Here is a 25,988-nt window from a genome sequence, read left to right as displayed (position 1 = left end):
GTGTAGTTTTACACTCACATAATTAGCTCACATAAACATGGGAAAGGTTAGACCATAGGGGAATGCACAGGATCCCAGGAAACAAACAAGCAAATAGTGAGAGGATCCCGTTGCTGTGACAGTCTAGTTTAGCATAAATTAACCCAAACAACAACCAGAACACTTTCTACAGGAAAATAACTGTGTGTATTTATAAAAGGGGAAAATACAGGGAGAAACGCACCTTAATACATTAAGCTAACTAGGACGTTTCAATCAGAAGAGCTTAAAATAAACCAGGAAACAATCACTGCTCTCCATCATCCTATACAGTGGTTGAATTGGGGTGGGTGGGGCTAGTACAGTGAACCAGTAACTCAGATTTTCTACTGCTTGAATGCCAGCTCAAAATTGGTTAATCCACAATACATATCTGGGAGCAAAAACTTCATTTTTCAAACACAGCCCTATAGAACAATTGCAGTGTTCTATAAACATACAGCCCCATCACACTATAACCTTCATACTGCAGTGTTCCTCTTTGATAGCCAGACCTTCACCACGTGGCGCAGTGCCCTGACGGCTTTCTCAGCTTGACTCTAAATAGAGATGATCACGTTATCAGAGCGTTGCCAGGAGGTTGTCAGCTCGCGTTGGGCCTGCTGGCTGTCCCGAACAGAGCGGCCGGTTGGCGGATGTGTGTTGGTGCCAGCCTCCCAGCAACCGTCCTCCAGGACATCTGCAGCTGAGAGCTGCCTGCCTGCCCCTGCTGCATCTTAATCCCCATCTTTCTCAGCCTCTCCAGCCTCTCCCTCCAGCCCTCAGCCCGCTGCTCGCCGGTTTGTATTAATTGCCCTTGCCTCGCTCGCTGTTTGCTTCTGAGTACACTCATTAATTTCAATTCCCAGGGAACCCAGCCGCCGATTTACACACACACACACACACACACACACACACGCACACGCACGCGCACGCGCACGCACACACACACACACACACACACACACACACACACACACACACACACACACACACACACACACACACACTATGACATCAGTGCCTGGACATTTGAATGCCAGGCACAGCAATGTCCGCTCCCCGCCTCTGTCTGAAAGTTGACTGCCAGTGTGATGGGTGAAGATAGGTACTGACCCTATGACCTTATGTCCCTATGCCCGTAGCCCAGCCTCCAGATACCCAGAAGGTGGCTCAGATCTGGTCCCATGCTTCATCTATATTACCTTGAGAGTTATTCAATATCCTATGTAACTACTGCTGTACACACCTTTTCTACTCACATACTGTCCATACTCTCTTAGAAAAAAAGGTGCTATCTAGAACCTAAAAGGGTTCTTCGGCTGTCCTCATAGGTGAACCCTTTGAAGAACCCTTTTAAGTTCCAGGTAGAACCCTTTTGAGTTCCATGTAGAACCCTTTCCACAGAGGCTTCTACATGGAACCCAAAAGAGTTCTACCTGTAATCAAAAAGGGTTTTACCTGGAACAAAAAAGTGGCGCACAATTGGCCCAGCGTCGTCCAGGGTAGGGGAGGGAATGGCCGGCAGGGATGTAGCGCAGTTGATAGAGCATGGCGTTTGCAACGCCAGGGTTGTGGGTTCGATTCCCACGGGGGGCCAGTATAAAAAAATATAAAAATATAAAATATGTATTCATTAACTGTAAGTCGCTCTGGATAAGAGCGTCTGCTAAATGACTAAAATGTAAATGTAAATGTTATCCTATGGGGACACCCGAAGAACCCTTTTGGAACCCTTTTTTGAAGAGTGTACTGTCTATACACACCATTCACATACATATATATTTATTTAAGCTAATTTCCTGCAATTCTATCAATTTTCCCATGGGGTTTTGTACTGCGTATTTGAATACTGTATTCTTGACAGCTCATTCTAATATTTTTTGCTACTGTATATTGCATTTTAGTTACACTGTTTATACACACCGCTTATTTATTTATATGCTGGATTTTTGACAAAGCTCACTCTAATATATCTCCTGTTGTACATATCATTCTTAGTATATCTTGTGTAAATCATCCGGTGTATACTGTATATGTATAGATTGCATTTGGATTAATGTTACAGTGCTATTTGGTTGTTAATTGGATTCTTTTTGATTTTTAAATGTTGTATTATTTTGTACTGTTTGACATTTTACTGCATTGTTAGGAGCTAATAACATAAGCATTTCACTGCACCCGCTACTGTCACGCCCTGGCTCTGGGGACTCTTTAACGTTGAGCCAGGGTGTGTAGTGTCTATGTTGTATTTTCTATGTTTCGTTCTAGTTCGTGTTTTCTATGTTGGCCAGGGTGGTTCCCAATCAGAGGCAGCTGATTCTCGTTGTCTCTGATTGGGAACCATACTTAGGCAGCCGGTTGGCACTAGTTTATTGTGGGACCTTGTTCTGTATAGGTTTGTGTTGGTGAACCTTAAAACTTCACGTATCGTTTTGTTGTTTTGTTGATTGTGTAAGTACTCATTAAAAGATGTACGCCTATCACGCTGCGCCTTGGTCCGGTTCTTACAACGATCGTGACAGAAGATCCCACCAAAGAAGGACCAAGCAGCATGTTCAGGAGCAGACACCGGGAAAGGAACTGGAGAAGTTGGCGATGTCCCAGGTGGGCGAATGGTGGTCTTGGGAGGACATGTTCGCGGGTAAAGGGCCATGGGCAAAAGTTAAGGCCCTGGCGAGAGAGGAGGTTCGGCGCCAACCGTGCCGTCGTCGGACAGGCGAGAGGCAACCCCAATAACTTTTTTTGGGGGGGCACACGGCATGGACGACGGGGCTGCTGGAGGCAGCTACAGGGCGAGTTTGTGGACTAGGAGAGGAGACCACCAGGTTACGGGGGCCATTGGTCATGAGGGGGAAGGAGAGTGTAGAGGCACGGCGAGAGGTACTGGGGTGTGTTACCAGTCCGGTCCGGCCCGTTCCTGATCCCCGCAAAAGGCCAGTGGTGTGTGTTCCCAGTACGGTCCGGCCTGTTCCTGTCCCTCGCACCAAGCCTGTGGTGCGCGTCGCCAGCCCGGTCCGGCCTGTTCCTGCTGCCCGCACCAAGCCAGTGGTGCACGTCGCCAGCCCGGTCCGGCCTGTTCCTGCTCCCCGCACCAAGCCAGTGGTGCGCGTCGCCAGCCCGGTCCGGCCTGTTCCTGCTCCCCGCACCAAGCCTGTGGTGCGCGTCGCCAGCCCGGTCCGGCCTGTTCCTGCTCCCCGCACCAAGCCTGTGGTGCGCGTCGCCAGCCCGGTCCGGCCCGTACCTGCTCCCCGCACCAAGCCAGTGGTGCGCGTCGCCAGCCCGGTCCGGCCCGTTCCTGCTCCCCGCACCAAGCCAGTGGTGCGCGTCGCCAGCCCGGTCCGGCCCGTTCCTGCTCCCCGCACCAAGCCAGTGGTGCGCGTCGTCAGCCCGGTCCGGCCCGTTCCTGCTCCCCGCACCAAGCCAGTGGTGCGCGTCGTCAGCCCGGTCCGTTCCTGCTCCCCGCACCAAGCCAGTGGTGCGCGTCGTCAGCCCGGTCTGGCCCGTTCCTGCTCCCCGCACCAAGCCAGGGGTGCGCGTCGTCAGCCCGGTCCGGCCCGTTCCTGCTCCCCGCACCAAGCCAGTGGTGCGTGTCGTCAGTCCGGCACAGCCCGTGCTGCTCCACATCGGAGCCTGAGCAATCCGCTCCACCGGTGTCCAGTCCAGCTCCGGCCAGCGGGGCCAGACCAGGGGAGCTACGGGGGGGTAGCGAGAGAGTGGTGGTCACGCCCGGAGCCGGATCCGCCTCCAAGGCGGAATGCCCACCCGGCCCCTACCCTCTTGAGTTTGGTTGGCGCGATCGCAGTCCGCGCCTTTGGGGGGGGGGGGGGGTACTGTCACGCCCTGGCTCTGGGGACTCTTTAATGTTGAGCCAGGGTGTGTAGTGTCTATGTTGTATTTTCTATGTTTCGTTCTAGTTCGTGTTTTCTATGTTGGCCAGGGTGGTTCCCAATCAGAGGCAGCTGATTCTCGTTGTCTCTGATTGGGAACCATACTTAGGCAGCCGGTTGGCACTAGTTTATTGTGGGATCTTGTTCTGTATAGGTTTGTGTTGGTGAACCTTTAGACTTCACGTATCGTTTTGTTGATTGTGTAAGTACTCATTAAAAGATGTACGCCTATCATGCTGCGCCTTGGTCCGGTTCTTACAACGATCGTGACAGCTACATCTGCTAAACTGTGTATGCGACCAATAAACTTTGATTTGATTTGAATGTAAAGCCATCAGAAATGTTTTAGCTTTCTCTCTTTCTCTCCTTCTCTCTTTCAGACCTCTATGGCATCAGCTCTCTCCTGCTGAGTGGAGAAGAGATTAGCACAAATGGAAAACTCTGGAAGTTTTAACAAATAACTCAGCTAAATGTTATGATGCATAAGTAGGATGGAAGTTCCTGTGAGAGTGTGTGGGGGTAGCTACCATTCATCTACAGCTGCCTTGCCTTGCTACTTTTACAACTGTATCGTCAACTGCTGGACTGTTCAACTACCGCCCCGGCCCTGTTCTACTGAACCTACCAGTTGAACTCACTCACTGTATATGTCCTACCAGAGGAGCAGTGAAAGTCTCACCTCCCACCCAGCTGCTGCTCCTCTCCCTCTCACTCTGTCACCTCACAGCCGGGGGCTTTCTGGGAAAACGAGTCTGCAGGAGTGATTCATGTTGCAGCTGTACCCTAACAGGCCTCCAGGTGGCAACACCTCAGGGGTCAGTGCTTTCTGCTCAAATCCCTTGCAGCCTGACCGACTTCCTCACACAACACAACCCACGCACTGTAAGCCAATTAGAGAACAGAGCTTGGATGGAAAAATGTAAATGTTCCATTCTAGATTTCCCAAGAGAACAGTGCTATTTTTTAATTTTTAATTTTTATTTTCAAGGGTTGTTTTTCGGCATGTCACCTATAGTGACTCAACAAACTGGATGAATGCCATAGTGAATGGATGTGGGGGCGATGTCTTAGACACAATTTTCCTGCTTACCACAAGACTGTTGGGGGACAATGCATCTCTTCAGGTCTCAGGCAAGGTTACTCACCACTGAACCACCTCTATTACACTTGATTATCTATTCAAGGGTTTTCATACTGTATCTGTCACTCTCCAGTACCTTTCTAAAAGACCAGACAATGAGCTCAGATTGTCTGAGCTCTGTGGGTAGTAAAAGACAGAGGGCATTCTGGGGGATGCTGGGGGATGTAGGCAGTTAGAAGGGAGGATCTGTGATCTTGTAGAAGGTCATATTGATTGATAGCTGGCCCCGTGGCTGGTTTGTGAGAAATGAGTTGTGTTCCCCCTAGTCTTCTGCTGTGCGATGGTGTTGGAGGCCAGACTGCTGCCCACAGGGCCTGGTAACACCAGTTAGAGAGAGGAAAGGAAATCAATAGCTGCCCTGTTCACTCACACCCCAGCAGTTCATCGCAGTAGTCTAATAGTCTACATTTCTCCTCCCCTCTCCTCTGGCTAGATATCTACATGCTGCTGCTGACATCCAGGAATGTTCCAATTCATCCTCATCATCCTCATCTCCTCCACCAGAACCCTATTTCCCCAGAGGACCCCCCCCCCCCAAAAAAAAGATCTCTCCCCCCAGCAACCAGCGAGGGAGCCACATGCCTCCATGGAGCGTCTGTCAATATGTCATTGTATAAGCCAGTTGGCACCGCAAGCTGAGAGGAGCACCGCAACCTGGTGTCAGAGCATTTCGTATTATTCTGTACGTAAATCCGAGACACTACATTTAGTATGATATGTTACATTTCGTATGGTATGTATTAATTTGTGGATGTCCATCATCCATTTTGTATGATATGTTACGAATTACAATTTGTATGATATGTTACAAATTTGCTAAACATGCAATATGTGATGAATTTGAAAAAGTACAATATATTCAGAATTTGCAAAACGTGTGATATGTCACGAATTCCAATTAGTTGGCTAGGTGGCTAACGTTAATGTTAGTTAGCTGGCTAACATTAGCTAGGCTAGGGGTTAGTGGTTAAGGTTAGGGTTAAGATTAGGAGTTAGGTTAAAGGCTTAAGGTTAGGGTTAGACTATGGGAAGGGTTAGCTAACATGCTAAGTAGTTGCAAAGTAGCTAAAAAGTAGTAAGTAGTTGAAAAGTTCCTAGTTAGCTAAAATTGTCTGTGATGAGATTCGAACACACAACCTTTGGGTTGCTTGATGTTTGCGTTATATGCCTACCCATCCACCCTGACCAACCACCCTCTTTTAGTTTTTCGCCTTAAGTAACCTTCTGTCTTATGTAACCATACCAAACTTAACATATCATACTAATTTGAGTGTCCAGATTTATGTTTACTATGTTATGTCTCTGATATCAGGCTGAGCAGAGAGGAACAGAGCTGTAAGCAGCAGAGATGTGTGAGCAGATCTATTCCTCTAGCTCGCGTCTCTCTCTCTCTTTCGCACACGCACACGCACACGTACACACACACACACACACACACACACACACACACACACACACACACACACACACACACACACACACACACACACACACTCACACACAACCCTCTTTGTGTTCACTAGGAGAGAAACGTATAACTCAGCCGGGTCCTTGTGGAGTTAGACTCATGATGAGGTTGTCTCTGTTCAGTAACTCTGTTACTGTAATGGAGAGGTATTTGTGATGAACAGACATGTGGCCATCTGAGACACAGCGAGTTGTGTGTGTGTGTGTGTGTAGAAGCAGTGAGACACAGAGAGCTGTGTGGGTATATGCAGCAGTAGTAAGCACTTCTGGCCTAAACTAGGTGTGCTGACAACAGTGTTTCAGCTAGCAGAGAAAAGCCAGCAGATTCCTCAGATGATACCTCTTCAATACAAATGTAGGACATCAATAATTCACCTGTGTGTCTTTGTGGTGCAGCGGCTCTCTATGAGGGAAGATGCATGGTTTGGCTCTGTTTTAGCCTCTTTAAACTCATTCTTTATCTTTATTCACAACATCACTCCTGCCCTTTGGATGCTGAGAGGAAAATACACGCACCAGGGCCTGTAGGAGCATCCAGTGTAAGCCCCAAATATTTAAACAGTGATAAATGTTAGTTGTGAGTTTGAACTGTTCTCTGAATGTGCTGCTATGGCTCTTTTAGAATACTTCCCAGCCAGCACTCAGCTCTGCTAGTACTGTTTTTCAAAAACAGACACATTCTGTGTTATGGAGTGTGCATGTAAAAAATAATCATCCATTCATTGAAACCAGACGTGATGTACCATACTGTCAATTGAGTCTGCTGCAGTATAGCAGGGCTGCATTTAAGCAATAAGCTATACCCATGCTATAGGAGTTGAGAGGAATTTCTTTGTCATTATTTGGGTCTGAGTGACAAACAGAATCAGAATCAATCTCACAGTTTGTCATCCGAGTCCATTGTGTCAGGGTTAGAAGTGCCAATTTGTCTACAGTTCAGAAGAGAAGAAAGAGGGAGGAGGAGCGGAGGAAAGGGGAACAGTGGGAGGGAGAATTCTCCCTCCTCCCCGCTGAATGCCCAGCAGCTACCCCCTTCCTGCTAAATTACAGGAAATTGCAACTTTGCTGCTGTTCTCCTGAATTAATTCTGTGTATTCAGGAGGAGATCGGAGTGAGAGCAGCACACATGTTGGCCTAGCCTCTGTAGACTAGATGATAATGCACAGCTAATGGGGAGGAAAATGAGAGTAGATTTCATTGGAGGAAAACACAGCGGTAATGACAGAGATGATGACTGTGATAATATCAGTACCAATTGGATTTCAAATATTTTGTTTGCTTCCTCTTAGCTGAGTTGACTCACTTAATCCCATTGCTGTTGTTTTTGTCAAACATTGTGGTTGTAATGGAAACCATGTTACCTACGGTAGTGGGTGGACAGCTGTATAGTCATATAGGGCCCAGTCTAACTTGAGAAGCACATTTCCCGCAAATCTCCCATTCACATCAATGCATGGTCAACATATTAGTGGAATAGACTCTATTAAAGTCATGGATATGTCATTGGCTCACAATGCTCTCTAGATCTGTGATAAAACTTGGATTGCGTGGCCTTTTCCAAAGGGAGGGTCATCCATCTTAATGTTCTCCCTGTCCATTACTTTACACCATAACAGCAAGTCAAACAGCTTGCGGTGTTTGGATAACTCACTGAACTGGCCTAATCACAGAAAACTGTCTGGAATGACGTCCATCAATCAAACACGATTAGTAGAGTATCAGGTTCCCTCTTGCTCTCTCTCTCTCTCTCTCTCTCTCTCTCTCTCTCTCTCTCTCCTCTCTCTCTCTCTCTCTCTCTCTCTCTCTCTCTCTCTCTCTCTCTCTCTCTCTCTCTCTCTCTCTCTCTCTATCATCTTGCATGAATTGTACCCAAAAATTTTTTTTTATGAAAGCACGAAAGCAAAGTTAAGTATACTACTGCTTTAAATGATGACAACAATAACTCTGCAGTACAATAAGCCCAGAAACTATTTTTGGGGTCATTTAGCAGACAGTCTTATCCAGAGCAATTTACAGAAGCAATGAGGTTAAGTGCCTTGCTCAAGGGCACATCGACAGATGTTCCACCTAGTTGGCTCGGGGATTCAAACAGTGACCTTTCAGTTACTAGCCCAACAGTCTTAACCACAAGGCTACCTGCTGCTACTTCACCAGATAGTGAGACTTCTGTGGGCTACTAGGCAGCCACACTGCCCTATATCAATCTGAGTTAACTTGCAAGATAGCGCCACCCATACCTGGAAGATACCAAAGGCAGGTAAGTAAGTCACATGATTAGGCAAAACATTTTTTACATTAATATTTTCACAGAATATAATGGATTTTTAATCATCTTCACGTTTAGATGATTTATTCAATATAGAAATGCTGAGCATAAAAGTTTTATCAATGGCAAAATAATTGAAACCCCCAAAATACCACCCCTCTCCAAGTATAGATCAGCGCCTGCACAGTCAAAACGCGCTCAATCAGGCACGCACATTCTCTGTGGAACGCACACGGTATATGCAGCTTTCCACTTAGCAAGAAACTCTAACAATAAAGACAAGATGCAAGTTAATGCCAATGTAAGACAATGTAAACAAATGTATTTTAAACAGTTCTACATATCAAGAGTTGATCAGGCTCTTGCAACCATTTAAATTTAAACAGGTTCTCCGGCACAAAATGTGTATCAACCAATTAAAATGGTTGATTTACTTGCACGTAACAGAACGCTAAATTGTAGCTCTTCCCGTCAGATAACATGGCACACGTTAGCCCTATGGTAACCTCAGCAGGTGGCACTGATTATATCCTGGCACAAGTTCTGCATCATCCAATTCAAATCGTAGATGTGGTTGGACGTGTTCCAACACTTGTTCATGGAAGAGTCCTTAGTCCAACAGCACGTTCTGATCATCAAAGCAACTATCACGTGTATTTGACTGACTGGTCAAATTGCTCTCTGTGGAAAGTGCCTATTCCAAGTAAATGTTGCAGATTGTGGCAAGGGTTCAAATCTCACAAGTTCCCCCCCCCCCTCTTTTGAGATGGAGATTTACATGTATTGTGTTACGAAACGTTGGTGGTTTACCCAATACATTACTGGGAGCTTGTATATAGAGTGTGCAACTCTATTTATTTTTATTGCCTACTGTTTACTCGCCGTTAGTCAGCATCTCTACTAAAGTTTTTGGGTGTGCGCCAGCTCATGCTTTTTATTAGTGTGTTGAAAAGGGACACCTACAGCCAACAGCTTGAAAATGAAGATTATGAATGAATTTAATAAGGAGCTGCCTCTTTCTTCAGCCTTGCACACAACACACTGTTATTGTTTGATAATCATAGGCTACATTATACGAGCATGTACACATAAATGTAGGCCTACAATGTTTTATATGCATTTTGACAATTATTTGCTTTGTCACTATTTGACTCGAGGAGGATCAGCATTACAAAGTGTACAGTAGGATTGTAGTTCGTACTTTTGTTATCATCCTACAGAAGGCAGTATCCACAGGACTCAAATCAACAGTCTTAATGTAGGAAGGCACTTGTAAGAATGTAATTTGTCAATATATTGTGATGTGGAATCTACATGGAAATACATTGGATTTGAAAAAAGTAATCAAATGTTGGTTCAACTAAAAATAGACAATAGATATAGGCCTAGGGTTTTGATTGATTTCAAATGTAATTTTCAAGTTAATCATTAATATGTTGAATTCACGTCTCCTATTCTTTAACAAAAAAATATTGGGTTGAGATGGAGACATCAATCCAACATATCAACTATTAATTTGCAGACAAAATGGATATTGTATTGTGTTTGGTTGTCAACGCAACCAAATATCAACATTTGAAGGATATGTATCTTCTGCTTGGATAATTCCAACTCTGCCGCTGATTTAGTCTGTCTTTAATTCACTTTGATTATTGGTTGAGATGGAGACGTGAATCCATATCAATTATTAATTCATCAACAAACTGGAATTAAAGCCAGACTAAGTCAGTGGCACAAAAGATATCTCCTTCAAATGTTGATATTTGGTTCCGTTGACAACCTAACACAATTCAACATCACTTTTGTAATACAGTAAACTAATGGAACAGTATTTATTCAACCTTAAAATGAGTAGCACATCCATGGCCACATTTTGAGGTTAGCTTCCATTCTTCTTATGTAATAATAGAAAGCATGCATGTTCAAGATAGCATGCAATGGTCACAGGTTTATGGAGATCTTTACAATTGTTATAATAATCTGTGCAGAATCTTGTACAGCATTGATCACTTGCACAATTAACTTTTAACGTAACCTCAACTGCAATCCATGACTTTTGTTTGTGCTATTGGATGAAGCACAGTGATAACACATTCAGTTTCAGTACAATTGTATATATATGTGGCAATTGTATAACTGCCTTAATTTTGCTGGACCCCAGGATGGGGATCCATAATAAATACAAATACAAATACAAATATCTGACATTGTACTCCCATTTGAACTTAGTTGTGCTTTTAGATGGTTGAAAGCATAGTGATAACACATTGGGAATTCAACAAATTTCTGGCTGTCTTTTTGAGAGGGTGAATAAAGGTTGAAATCTCATTGATAAACCAAATATTACCCACATTTCCACGTTGAAATGACGTGGTGTGCCCAGTGGGATGGCTGTCATTAGTATATTCTTATGAAGCTACACTTACATGCAGGCCTACAACGTTTTATAGGCTATGCATTATTATAATCATCCACTTCCTCACATGCATTTTGAATCAAGCATCAAGGACCGGCAGTGAACAGTTTTTTCCTCAACAAAAAGCTTGATGCGAGAGGGACTCAAACCCACCATTAAAGTACACTATGAAGTTCAAATCAACTGCTTTAGCAGTGTGTACCACCTAGAAGGGATGATGACAATGATAGCTTACATGACTGCTATTTGACAAATCCATAAGGCTCTTAGTTTTTTTTACGATGTATGATAAACATACATGTTGTAAGGACCTCATTTATATTTTTTCCATAAAAGCACATGGATGTGTGTGAAACAGATAATGAAACGTGGGATTTTGTCATGTGTGCGAAAACGTGAAAATGTTGTCTAACATTAGTAGCAGCTAGTAGCCTAGTCAATGATGCATCATGTAATATTGGCACACATCATTTCGTTACAGACCAACGGAACAAAAGTAAACCTTGAATTTGTAGGTTTAAAATATCCCTCTAGTGACCAAGGTTGAACTATTATAAGAAATGCTATTGATTAGTGGATATAAAGTCTAAGACCTTTGATAGGCTCATAATGAATTTGTGCTGGGATATAATCTGTGCCATGTTATCTGATGGGACCAGCTACAATTAAATCGACGATTTTAATTGGCTGATACACATTGTGTGCCGGAGAACCTGTTTAAATTTAAATGGTTGCTTATATTGGAAAGTATGGTCCCAGTGTGTTTAACTTTAACCAACCAAACAAAACAATGTTGCATGGTGCTAGCTGGCCTTTACCACAGTTACCAGTAATTAGAACAATGGAATGTGTAGGCCTAAATGTAATGTAACATGTATAGTCAGTGGAGGAGCGCTATGTACTCTTCCTCACCTCACTCCCTCCATCCCTTCACAGGTTCTAATCAGTTAATGGAATGTTTTTTTGTTGTTCTCTCCAGAGAATAATCGAGAGGAAAGTTGAGGAATGACATTTAACAGGTGTCAGAAACCACCAATACTGAAGAAATGAGAAGTCAATGGAGGAGACACGTTATGAGGAAGAGTGTACCAGCAGAGACAGAGCCAAGGTGAGTTTGGCTGTAGTGATTGAGTGAAAGGCTCTCCTGCCAAGATTGTTGTGAAATGGCTGCTATATAAATGCATCCTGGCGGGCCAGGCAGAGTCTTTATTTGTCGAGTCTTTAAATCAGACGGTGATATAAAGTCAACTGTCCTTGGAGGTGCTGTAAATCTCAGGACATTATCAAAGTGAGGGGTAGTCAAAATGGCCGTCAACATCAAGTCCTCAAGGACAGTGATTGACATTTTATACAGGGCCTGCAATTTAGAGGGATTGATGGCATTTCATTTAGCACTAGATGTATTTAATAAAGGCGCTGTCAGGAGTCTGATGTTTTCTGAGTGCTGGTTAAGACAGTGGAGAGAGAGATGGCAGAGAGAGAGGGCGTGAGAGGAATGGAGAAAGGTCAGAAAGCAGGATGCACATTTTTAACCCCAATCAGGATGTCTACTCTTTCACAAGCATTCATTCTAATTATAAAAAGACCGACTAGACACAGCCCATTGAAGCCATGAGTATAGACTCGTCTCCATTGGCTATGTTTTAGCCGGGCTGTGGCTTGGCTGGCAGACAGCGAACGTCTCCATTGTAAGGGCAAAGGGCACATGGGGCTCTGGTCAGTAGTGCACTATATAGGGAATAGGGTACCGTTACAGACACAGCCTATGTTTTATTATTCCACTCACTCCCCAAAACTAGGCCCTCTTCCCTCTGCCTGTCGATTGTATTAACGTCTTTTTGTGCTGGCTACAAAGGCACATAAATTGGGTTCCTCCGAGCGATTTAGAAGAGGAGAAATGACATTTTTCCTTGGTTTGCCTTCGGGACAAAGCACTATGAACTGGGCAATGGGTACACATTGTATAACGCTGAGAATATGCTCATATGAATATTACACAGTGTAGTAAGTGCTGCGCTGTGCTAGAAATATGACAATGCCCTTCCATTTTCCATTCCTAATAATGAGCATATGTGTGTGGTGTATGAGCTTGGCAGGGTTGTGTAGAACCACATCTTCTCCCTGCACAGCACAGCACAAGGCTCTAGACACTTGACCCCACAGGGTGACATTGGTTCCAATCAGGGGGCCTGCCATCTGTCTGTATGTGTGTGTGTGTGTGTGTGTGTGTGTGGTGTGTCCGTGTGTGCGCGCTGTACCCCAACGAGTGAAAAAAGATACTCATGTGGCAAACATGTGAACCTTGTATCAGAATGAGAGAGAGAGAGATGGAGAGAGAGAGAGAGAGAGAGAGAGAGAGAGAGAGAGAGAGAGAGAGAGAGAGAGAGAGAGAGAGAGAGAGAGAGAGAGAGAGAGAGAGAGAGATGGAGGGAGAGAGAGAGAGATGGAGGGAGAGAGATGGAGAGAGAGAAATGGAGGAGAGAGAGAGATGGCGGGAGAGAGAGAGAGAGAGAGCGAGAGAGAGAGAGAGAGCGAAAGAAAGAGAGAGAGAGAGAGAGAGAGCAGAGAGAGAGAGAGAGAGAGAGAGAGAGAGAGAGAGAGATGGAGAGAGAGAGAGTGAGATGGAGAGAGAGATGGAGAGAGAGAGAGTGAGATGGAGAGAGAGAGATGGAGAGAGAGAAATGGAGGAGAGAGAGAGATGGCGGGAGAGAGAGAGAGAGAGCGAGAGAGAGAGAGAGAGCGAAAGAAAGAGAGAGAGAGAGAGAGAGAGCGAGAGAGAGAGAGAGAGAGAGCGAGAGAGAGAGATGGAGAGAGAGTCAGGCCCCCTGGGTGAATGGGTTCTGAACCGATGATGGCGGACGGTCACAGACACAGACCCTGGCTACTGCTTTAATTAACACACTAATGATACTCTCTCTAACGAGAAGCAACTTATCATCCCACTTAATCACTGAGAGTCTAGTTTAGTTAACACGGCCTGGATTGTAACCATCTGGACCTTAAAAACACATTCTCATCATTCCTCCCGTAATACTAGTAGTGTAGAATACGGTGGTATTTTAAGCGAGCCCCAACTTGAAGCTGGTGATTATATTGGACAGCAATGGGACATCTGCAGTTAGGCGTTACGATATGTAGCTGAGGAGCACAACTTTGGAGCAATTTACTCTTTATCAAACAGCTCAATTCAGGCTCTTGACTATGTATTCTTTTATTGTTAGAATAACACAATACACTGCTGCCTCTTGTGAGATTTTAGCCGAGTCACATTGGGTTCAGTCAGGGATAGATTATGTTGTGGTGCCAGGCTCTCTGAGCCTAGAGATTGGTATAAAGCTGTAGCTGACAGACGCCTTGCTATGACAACTACTGTTATTCTACTGGAGAGTTAGATGATTAGAACCACTCCTAATGGATATATGGTATAAGTGCTGCCACAGCAGCATGGAGTATAGACCACAGTGATGACAGGTGACTGGGTCTGTAACACCCTGATCTGTTTTGGTCTCTGATCAAAGGCAGAGAGATGAAGAGACAGAGAGAGAAGACAGAGAGACAGAGAGACAGAGAGAGAGAGAGAGAGAGAGAGAGAGAGAGAGAGAGAGAGAGAGAGAGAGAGAGAGAGAGAGAGAGAGAGAGAGAGAGAGAGAGAGAGAGAGAGAGAGAGAGAGAGAGAGAGAGAGAGAGAGAGAGAGAGAGAGAGAGAGAGAGAGAGAGAGAGAGGCAGAAGAGAAGGAAGGTGAGGGGAGAGGGAGATTAAAGCCGCCTCTTCAAGACAGCAATGTGTTTCTCCCGCTGTGGACTGACCTGCCTGACTGGTAATCTGCTGCTGCTGCTGCTGCTGAATAGAAGCTGGGGCTGTGTGTGTGTGTGTGTGTGTGTGTGTGTGTGTGTGTGTGTGCGTGTGTGTGTGTGTGTGTGTGTGTGTGTGTGTGTGTGTGTGTGTGTGTGTGTGTGTGTGTGTGTGTGTGTGTGTGTGTGTGTGTGTGTGTGTGTGCGTGTGTGTGGAGCAATGATGGAGAGCATTCAGTAGATAAGCACCACACACACACACACACAAACACACGCACACCACCTCATCTCCATCCCCAGTCCATCAGCAGCAGCAGTTAGCCTGACAGCAGTTTGCCTGACAGCCTCTCAGCCTGGTTAATTGAGGTGATATATACTCTTGACATGTATCTAAGCGCTGCTGAGAAGATGAACACATCGTTTTCTCCCTCCTGCATCCCTCATATTAGAGGAGGTCACTATCGCAGGTCTTTTTAATACGCCTATGCAATTAATAAGGCCTTAATTCTGCCCCATATCTCAGCTTGTTTAAAGTTCCCTTTCAAGAGCCTGATAAACCCCCCTCTCTCTCCCTCTGCTTTTTGCTGCAAATTAGACTAATCTCCTTCAAGTTCACCCTCCGGCGCTACACTTTCTCCTCTCTTCTTTTCTTCCCATCCTCTCACCCAGTTGAAAGTGAACATTGGCTGACATCAATAGTAAGGTTAATGTGTCCAGTGTTTTACAAAGCCTCCTCTAGGGATGGTTAATCACCACGGTAACACCTACCTGATATCTCTTATCATCTACCTCTGTATTGGGGGGTTTCTTTAATCAATTAATGAACGGTCTTACACACACTAAGTTTCAATTAGGCCTGCTTTGACTGGTGGCCCTCTAAGCAGGTCAGTGTTTAAAAGTACGTCTGTAGTCATTGGACTAACTGGCACCCTTTTCCCTTTAGGCTCTGTGACTGCCTCTTATACTGCTGCTAGACTCTATCTCCGTTGGCCTCTCATTGGCACTATAAAATATCTATTTTTTATTGTGCTTTACATTTTCATGTTTATTTGTTTTAATGTTTTATTCAGGTTTTACATACTTTTAGGAGTTACTACTACCCCTTTTCCTTATGGGGGGCAAATGTCTAATATTGTGCTGTGTTCAGTTGTCTAGGCCTACCAACAGAGATCCTATCGTTATTTGTTATATGTACATTCCTCTGCAGCACGACAGCACTGTCCCGGCTGGCTCCTATTATACCTCATAACAACCATTTGACTCTGTGGTCACAGATGTTCTGATCTCCCTTTCCTCCTCTTTAACTGGGCTGTTAGTGATGGGATCCAGAGATGAGAGGAGCAGAGTGCAGTAGGGTAAACGGTAAACAGTAAATGTTCAACAGTAGCGGTTCAGCTGAGTTGAGTTGTGCCCTGGAGAGAGGGAACTGCAGTGTTATCAGATAGAGATCAGAGCAGAGGGATAATTCACTTATCACATCTGCTGTGATTAGGAAGCAGGACGCAGCCGGCTGATTGGCTGATAGGCTGATAGGGATCTGAGGGCTGCTGGGATCCGGAGTTCTCTGGGTTTACTAAAGGCCACTGAGGCGTAGACACTCTGATTCTCCCCCCTTCTCTCTGAAGTCATTCCCTCCCACTTAAGAATTTTAAAGCATTGGATTGGTAGATGAAGTACATAAATCAAGTGCTTTTAAATCCATGAGGGGGAGTGAACTAGTGTATACTTCATAGAGAAGGAGGCAGAACAGTTGTGCTTCGGTGACACCATCACAGAGACTCCGAGGAGTAAACAGAGTGACTATCAAATGAACAGAAAACCTGTTTAAAAAAACAGATAAAGAAACACCTCACGGCACAACGCCTCTCCCCTATTTGACCTAGATATTTTGTGTATGTATTGATATGTAGGCTATGTGTGCCATTTTTAAATGTATGTAGTTCTGTCCTCGAGCTGTTCTTGTCTATTAATGTTCTGTAATATGTCATGTTTCGTGTTCTGTGTGGACCCCAGGAAGAGTAGCTTTCGCAAAAGCTAGTGGGGATCCTAATAAAATACCAAATACCAAAAGACCAGCCATGTCCTGTTTCTGTCCTGTTTTCATACCACTCAATTATTCAGTATTTTTCTCGAAGAATTTCAAACTCTTACGAACTTATAAAAATGTAAAGTTCCCATCAAGTGAAGGAATTCTAAAAATATTGAATATTTATCCAAACCATCCTTAGTGATTTAAAATGAGTTTATATAATTTCTGTCCTGCCCTGAAAATGTTTTAGCCTTATAATCTAAACTTTAATACAATGCAATCAGAGTAGATATCTCCCAATCAATGCCTTTTATTCTAGAGAAAATTACAGCATGGTCTCTGCCCACCATGTCCAAAACGTGTAATTAAAACAGTAGTCATCATCATCATCATCATCATCATCATCATCACCAGCCCAGACAGGTCACCATAATCAGAGAGAAGAGTGCTGTTGACAATACCATTGTTGCTTGTGTGTGTGTATGTGTGTGTGCATGTGTTCATGCGCGTTTGTGCGTGTGATACCATTGCTACCCTCTGCTTCTAAACACCTCGTTCCTCAGATTGTCCTCTCAGAAAGAGATGTGGGCTAATTATCTCTCTCCCACCTGCTGTCCTGATGAGCCTCTTGTTCTCCTTATCCTCCTCTCCTCTCTCTATCCTCCCTCCCTCCCTCCCCCTCTCTCTCTCTCTCTCTCACTCCCTCCCTCTCTCCTCCCTCTCTGATCACCTCAGTCATTAACTCACACCTATCTGTGTCTGCACACTGAACACACGCACAAACACAATCAAACACACACACCGATCTGTTAGGATGAATGGCAAGACCGCTGTTGGTAAAGCAAAGTGAGACAGATAATGACATCATCAGCAGCAACAATAACAATAATGGTAATAAAAATAGTGATTAGAGAAATGAAAAATAATGATGTGATAATCTAAAAAGCATTTTGCTTTGATAAGTCAACAAAATAAAGATATAGTGTAACTTGGTGAAAGAAAACATTTAATTTCACCTAATTTTAACATTCTGTCATGAAGCACATGACTATATTAAGTGCCTATTAAAGTGGCAATCAGCAGTAGAAACAATAACAATGCGGTTGCCCCACCCCTGATTTGGTAAAAAGCTGAGGGATGAGGCTGGAGAAATGTAACCACTCTCAAAGTCATAGACAGCGCTATGGATGCAAGGACTGATCATCCATGATATCAACATTATAGTTTTAAGCATGTTTTGAGGCTATATAGTGTTTGTTAAAAAGTTTATTTGTTTACAAACATTGGAGTAAAACAAGCTTATATTTTGGGTTCTGATGGGGTATAACAGTTGAACTAAGCTCATGAGGCATACGTTACATTCTTCAAGAATCAATACATATCATTAATTTATACGTCCAAAAATTCATATAGCAACTGCTGATTGCCACTTTAAGTGCCAAATAAAGTAACAGGCTTGTTTCCCACCACAAAACACAAGAAAATGGCCAAAAAGAGTAGAACCAGCTCACCTGTTTTTACACTGTAATTTGACTATTAGATGTTCAATGTTTCTTTTTAACAAATTATTTAAAAAGGAATAGTTTCACCATATTAAAATGAGAGTTTAGTTCATGTAACAGGGTTGACCTTAAAATGAGGGACAGGTTTTATGTAACCTTAAAATCTAATTATTTACCTTAAAATCACATGAAAAAACAGAGATCACTTTGTCAAAGCAACAAAATAACCAGGGCTTTACAATGATAGTGAAAACTTGGAGAAATGTTGGGGTTAAAAATGTCCATGTGGTCTATATTAAAGGGTGCTTCATTTAATATAACAGGCTTTTAAAATTCAAATTTCAATACTTAAAATATCAAAGAGACGCAAAGGGACTCATTTTGTGGACCAACCCAGGTGTGCATTCAGTTGTCAGGTGTCAGTAGTGGGTTTCTGTTAGCTTTTGTGTGTGCACACACACTCACAAACCTCTCTGTCAGCTCACTTAGAACAAACACTCATTAAAAATATATTTTATTTCTCTGAATCTTCTGATAGGCGGATTTTCTCCACAGCTTCATCAACGTTAGAAAGCAGTGACAATGTCTCTGAGCCAGCAGCACATCTCCTCCTGATGCAAATTAAAATACAAAACAGACTAAACACCACCATTGCTAGGCAAATCCCCGCCTTATCTTAGCTCATTGGTCACCATAGCAGCACCCACCCGTAGTCTGCGCTCCAGCAGGTATATCTCACTGGTCATTCCCAAAGCCAACACCTACTTTGGCCGCCATTCCTTCCAGTTCTCTGCTGCCAATGACTGGAACGAATTGCAAAAATCTCTGAAGCTGGAGACTCTTATCTCCCTCACTAACTTTAAGCATCAGTTGTCAGAGCACCTTACCGATCACTGCACATGTACACAGCCCATCTGATATTAGCCCACCCAACTACCTCATCTCTATATTGTTATTTATTTTGCTCTTTTGCACCCCAGTATCTCTATTTGCACATAATCTCTTGCACATCTAGCATTCCAGTGTTAATACTAATTGTAATTATTTGCACTATAGCCTATTTATTGCCTTACCTCCATAACTTGCTACATTTGCACACACTGTATATATATTTTCTGTTGTATTTTATGACCTTATGTTTTTTTTACCCCATATGTAACTCTGTGTTGTTGTTTTTATCGCACTGCTTTGCTTTATCTTGGCCAGGTCGCAGTTGTAAATGAGAACTTGTTCTCAACTGGCTTACCTGGTTAAATAAAGGTGAAATAAAATAAAAAAAATTGGTGCCAGTGGTGCTGAAAGGGAGGATAGGCCGACTCTGTCGCTTCCTAGATCAGGTACCCAGCTGACATCCAGCTTGTTGTCCAGACTGAGGTGGGAGGCAGTGCAGGTGTAGTTGTGTCGCTCTCTCAGTTCCCTTGAACTGATCTCCAGACTCTTCCTCAGCTGGTACATCTTGTCTCCATTGGGCAGCAGCTGCCCCCCAGTCAGCTCCTGTTCCGCTATTGGCTGTCTGTCTCACAGCAGGGTCAGGTTGATGTGTCGGGGATAGAAACCAAAGGCTAAACAGCTCACACGGGCCCTTCCAGAAATATATCTTCAATGTGCCTATGCAAAGAGGAAGGTAAATATTTTGAAATAGCATTTTTACATAATACAACTCTCTCATCCCATGGTAACTGTTGCTCTCCAGTATAGTATGTATAATGTGTCATGTTGTAGTTAATCCATCTACAACAATCCCATTGAATGTGTCGCTGAACAAGAGAAGGGACGGTTCACCATTATCCAACATCTCACAGCAAGCCATTCTCTGCTGAACATGAACACCTTCTGTGAAAGTAAAGTGACGTTTGAGGTCAGACGATCCCTCTTTCATAGTGTTTAGCATGTCTCTGTGCACATAGTGAGCATAGTCCTGAGCTATGTTATCCTCTGTTTTGTCTGGGGCATAGTGTCCTGTGTGGACAAGCTGATAATTGTTGGAGTCATAGTAACAAATGTGGATATCATCCAGCATCAACACAGCAGTAAACTCAGGGAAAGGCGTATCTCCTATGATGTAAGTTGCAAAAACCCACAGAGAATGTGATCCTGAACCTGAAAGGGGGTAAGAACCATATACTGTAAGTGAGTTTCTTAATTTCACAATGGTTATGTTTGAAAAGCTTCCTGTCTTTTTGGTCAGAAGATGTGATAGGGTGTGTACTAAACACCACCTAGTTCTCACACTTATCTTCGGATTTATGTAAAGTACCAGTAAAAGGTTTGGACACACCTACTCATTCAAGAGTTTTTCTTTATTTTTACTATATTCAACATTGTAGAATAATAGTGAAGACATCAAAACTATGAAATAACACATATGGAATCATGTAGTAACCCAAAAAGTGTTAAACAAATCAGAATATATTTTAAATGTGAGATTCTTCAAATAGCCACCCTTTGCCTTGATGACAGCTTTGCACACTGTTGGCATTCTCTCAACCAGCTTCACCTGGAATGCTTTTCCAACAGTCTTGAAGGAGTTCCCACATATGCTTAGCACTTGTTGGCTGCTTTTCCTTCACTCTGTCGTCCGACTCATCCAAAACCATCTCAATTGAGTTGAGGTCGGGGGATTGTGGAGGCCAGGTCATCTGATGCAGCACTCTATCACTTTCCTTCTTGGTAAAATAGCCCTACATTTACATTTTGCAGACGCTCTTATCCAGAGCGACTTACAGTTAGTGAGTGCATACATTTTTCATACCGGCCCCCGTGGGAATCGAACCCACAACCCTGGCGTTGCAAACGCCATGCTCTACCAACTGAGCTACACGGGGCCTGGAGGTGTGTTGGGTCATTATCCTGCTGAAAAACAAATGATAGTCCCACTAAGCCCAAACCAGATGGGATGGCGTATCGCTGCAGAATGCTGTGGTGGCCATGCTGGTTAAGTGTGCCTTAAATTCTAAATAAATCACAGACAGTTTCACCAGCAAAGCGCCCTCACACCATAACACCTCCTCCTCTATGCTTTATGGTGGGAACTACACATGCGGAGATCATCTGTTCACCCACACCGCGTCTCACAAAGACACGGCGGTTGGAACCAAAAATCTCAAATTTGGACTCTAATGCATGATTCTATATGTGTTATTTCATAGTTTTGATGTCTTCACTATTATTCTACAATGTAAAAAAATTGGCCTCCAAAGTGGCGCAGTGGTCTAAAGCACTGCATCGCAGTGGTAGCTGTGCCACTAGAGATCCTGGTTCGAATCCAGGCTCTGTCGTAGCCGGCTGCGACCGGGAGACCCTTGGGGTGGTGCACAATTGGCTCAGAGTCGTCCAGGGTAGGGGAGGGAATGGCTGGCAGGGATGTAGCTGGAGCATGGCGTTTGCAATGCCAGGGTTGTGGGTTCGATTCCCACGGGAAAAGAAAAAAAATTAATAATGTAAGTTGCTCTGGATAAGAGCATGTGCTAAATGATGAAAAAGAGAACATACAAAAAAATATATATATATTTGGTTTTTATTTTATTTATACAAACAGCATAAATACTAAAAACAAATCGCTGCTAAGATAACATATGGAATTGTTTTAAGATGGTCATGAATCATTTAGCTATTTGATTTTTAACTTTAGGACCCCTTTAAGTATATAAAAATATATTTACAAATGATTTGATAAAATATAGAATTTGGCCTTCACTACATTTAAGTCATTTAGCAGACGCTCTTATCCAGAGCGACTTACAGTTAGTGATTACATATTTTTTTTATACTGGCCCCCCGTGGGAATCAAACCCACAACCCTGGCGTTGCAAACGTCATGCTCTATCAACTGAGCTACATCCCTGCCAGCCATTCCCCCCCTACCCTAGACGACGCTGGGTCAATTGTGCGCCGCCCATGAGTCTCCCGGTCGCAACAGAGCCTGGATTCGAACCTGGATCTCTAGTGGCACAGTTAGCACTGCGATGCAGTGCCTTAGACCACTGCGCCACTCAGGAGTCTACCATAGCCAATATAAACACATTGAATAACACATTCATAAATGGCAAAAAAAGATCATAAGATAAATCATAAGAAATAAGGTTTTGAAGTGTCTGTCCTATTGAGTACCACAGTACGAGCCATAATAGACATAAAACCTAGTGGTAAAATCCGGAAATGTTTCCAATTGTTTTTTCACCATTCATTTTTCTGTCTGAGATTTTAGAGCTGTTTCATATAAGGTCTGTGACGTGTTGATAACCGTGCAAATCTCTCTCGGACAAGGTAAGTTTTATCGATATATTCACCTGTAATTACCCCCAAAAATGAAATGCTAATTAGCCGCTTATGTGGCTATCATACAGAACTACACATCCTGTCGCAAGCTTTGACGTCATCCATCAAGGCACATTTCTCCATGCAAAGTCTCATCGACAAGTAACGGGGCGGCGCACAATTGGCCCAGCGTCGTCCAGGGTAGGGGAGGGAATGTCCGGCAGGGATGTAGCTCAGTAGAGCATGGCGTTTGCAACGCCAGGGTTGTGGGTTCGATTCCCACAGTGGGCCAGTATAAAAAAGAATGTATGCACTCACTAACTGTAAGTCGCTCTGGATAAGAGCGTCTGCTAAATGACTTAACTGTAAATGTAGCAAGTAGATATTGTAGCCTTTTTCGTGTCTCGTGTAAATAATTGAAATTGTGCATTTCTCGTGTGTATTCTTGTTTAGCCTTAAGACTTTCAAATCGCTTTGAGCCCCTGTACCAGCTGTCCTCTGCCAGGGGCTTGGGTGTTCCCTCCATGGCTGTGGATGACCCTCCAGCTACCTCTCCCTGTCATAGTCAATCAACTGCCTGGGCACAGCCTGGACCACCACGGCCCCCCTCCGTTGGACTGTGCTCTCTGGATCAGAGTTCTGTCCCTTTGGGGATTGTGGCCTGCACGCAGCCAGCGTCTCAACAGCCCTCTTCTCAGTTGAGTTCTGTGGGTCTGGCCTCGTAATCTGTTTCGAGACACGGCAGAGGCTGGATCATTCCTGCGATTGTGATAGGGAGTTCGATGGTGAGGCATATACAGTGGGGAGGACAAGTATTTGATACACTGCAGATTCTGCAGGTTTTCCTACTTACAAAGCATGTAGAGGTCTGTAATTTGTATCATAGGTACACTTCAACTGTGAGAGACGGAATCTAAAACAAAAATCCAGAAAATCACATTGTATGATTTTTAAGTAATTAATTTGCATTTTATTGCATGACATAAGTATTTGATCACCTACCAACCAGTAAGAATTCCGGCTCTCACAGACCTGTTAGTTTTTCTTTAAGAAGCCCTCCTGTTCTCCACTCATTACCTGTATTAACTGCACCTGTTTGAACTCGTTACCTGTATAAAAGACACCTGTCCACACACTCAATCAAACAGACTCCAACCTCTCCACAATGGCCAAGACCAGAGAGCTGTGTAAGGACATCAGGGATAAAATTGTAGACCTGCACAAGGCTGGGATGGGCTACAGGACAATAGGCAAGCAGCTTGGTGAGAAGGCAACAACTGTTGGCGCAATTATTAGAAAATGGAAGAAGTTCAAGATGACGGTCAATCAGCCTCAGTCTGGGGCTCCATGCAAGATCTCACCTCGTGGGGCATCAATGATCATGAGGAAGGTGAGGGATCAGCCCAGAACTACACGGCAGGACCTGGTCAATGACCTGAAGAGAGCTGGGACCACAGTCTCAAAGAAAACCATTAGTAACACACTACGCCGTCATGGATTAAAATCCTGCAGCGCACGCAAGGTCCCCCTGCTCAAGCCAGTGCATGTCCAGGCCCGTCTGAAGTTTGCCAATGACCATCTGGATGATCCAGAGGAGGAATGGGAGAAGGTCATGTGGTCTAAACTCCACTCGCCGTGTTTGGAGGAAGAAGAAGGATGAGTACAACCCCAAGAACACCATCCCAATCGTGAAGCATGGAGGTGGAAACATCACTCTTTGGGGATGCTTTTCTGCAAAGGGGACAGGATGACTGCACCGTATTGAGGGGAGGATGGATGGGGCCATGTATCGCGAGATCTTGGCCAACAACCTCCTTTCCTCAGTAAGAGCATTGAAGATGGGTCGTGGCTGGGTCTTCCAGCATGACAACGACCCGAAACACACTGCCAGGGCAACTAAGGAGTGGCTCCATAAGAAGCATCTCAAGGTCCTGGAGTGGCCTAGCCAGTCTCCAGACCTGAACCCAATAGAAAATCTTTGGAGGGAGCTGAAAGTCCGTATTGCCCAGCGACAGCCCCGAAACCTGAAGGATCTGGAGAAGGTCTGTATGGAGGAGTGGGCCAAAATCCCTGCTGCAGTGTGTGCAAACCTGGTCAATGATCTCTGTAATTGCAAACAAAGGTTTCTGTACCAAATATTAAGTTCTGCTTTTCTGATGTATCAAATACTCATGTCATGCAATAAAATGGAAATTAATTACTTAAAAATCATACAATGTGATTTTCTGGATTTTTTGATTCCGTCTCTCACAGTTGAAGTGTACCTATGATACAAATTACAGACCTCTACTTGCTTTGTAAGTAGGAAAACCTGCAAAATCGGCAGTGTATCAAATACTTGTTCTCCCCACTGTATCTGTACCTGGGGCAAAGACTTTGTGTTTTCCTGGGGCAAAAGTTCAGGATATCACCAGGTTGATTCCCGAGGTTGTGAGTCAGTCACCGGGGGCTGATACTGTCATGGTTCATGTGGGGTCAAATGACATTATGAAGGGCAGCTCAGAACAGCTGAAGATGGATTTTAAAGAACTGATTGGGTCTCTGCTTGACACCAACAAACGCCCCATAATATATGGCCCTATGCCCTCCCTAAATCGTGGCATTGAATGGTTCAGCAGACTTTTAGCCCTCCATAACTGGCTATGAGACTATTGTAGCTCTGTGGGCGTAACATTTATTGACAATTTTGATACCTTCTGTAAACAAAGCTCGTATTATAAGGAGGATGGGATCCACCCAAATCATTTGGGTTCCTGGATCCTTTATAAGGCTGCGTTGAGACAATGACTTATCAATGACCCAAGTCCAGCTCATTTAATCCCTACCATTGTTTCGCTGAGTTGTCATAATGATTCAGCAAATGTACATTATCCTAGGGGTGTTGGAAGACACATTGTGAATAACCTAATTTATGTCCCTCTTACTGCCTGGAATACCTCTGCTGATCCTACAGCTATTGCAGTACTCATATACCTATGAACCAGAGTAATACTGTTAGCACTGAGGTGGTGTACCCTAGTAGGAAGTCCACTGTGTGCAGCTCACCCTGCACTAATAAATATTTATTTTTTTATTTTATTTCACCTTTATTTAACCAGGTAAGCCAGTTGAGAACAGGTTCTCATTTACAACTGCGACCTGGCCAAGATAAAGCAAAGTAGTGCAATAAAAACAACACAGAGTTACATATGGGGTAAAAAAAACATAAAG

The 25,988-nt window shown here is 44.0% G+C and overlaps 1 pseudogene across 1 annotated transcript; it reads right to left on the bottom strand.

Annotated features, from left to right (window-relative positions):
- Window positions 1-500: 500 nt before the first annotated feature.
- Window positions 501-20,400, bottom strand: LOC311129196 (major histocompatibility complex class I-related gene protein-like; annotated as a pseudogene). The gene is made up of 2 exons: window positions 19,809-20,400; window positions 501-578 (listed from the first exon to the last, which is right to left on the bottom strand). The product of its transcript is annotated as a major histocompatibility complex class I-related gene protein-like (transcript).
- Window positions 20,401-25,988: the final 5,588 nt, after the last annotated feature.

Source organism: Coregonus lavaretus (assembly GCF_964263955.1).
Source record: "Coregonus lavaretus genome assembly, chromosome: 5".
Classification (NCBI taxonomy): Eukaryota; Metazoa; Chordata; class Actinopteri; order Salmoniformes; family Salmonidae; genus Coregonus; species Coregonus lavaretus.
Note: the sequence above shows the minus strand (reverse complement) of the source record. Positions and strands in the feature narration are given on the sequence as shown.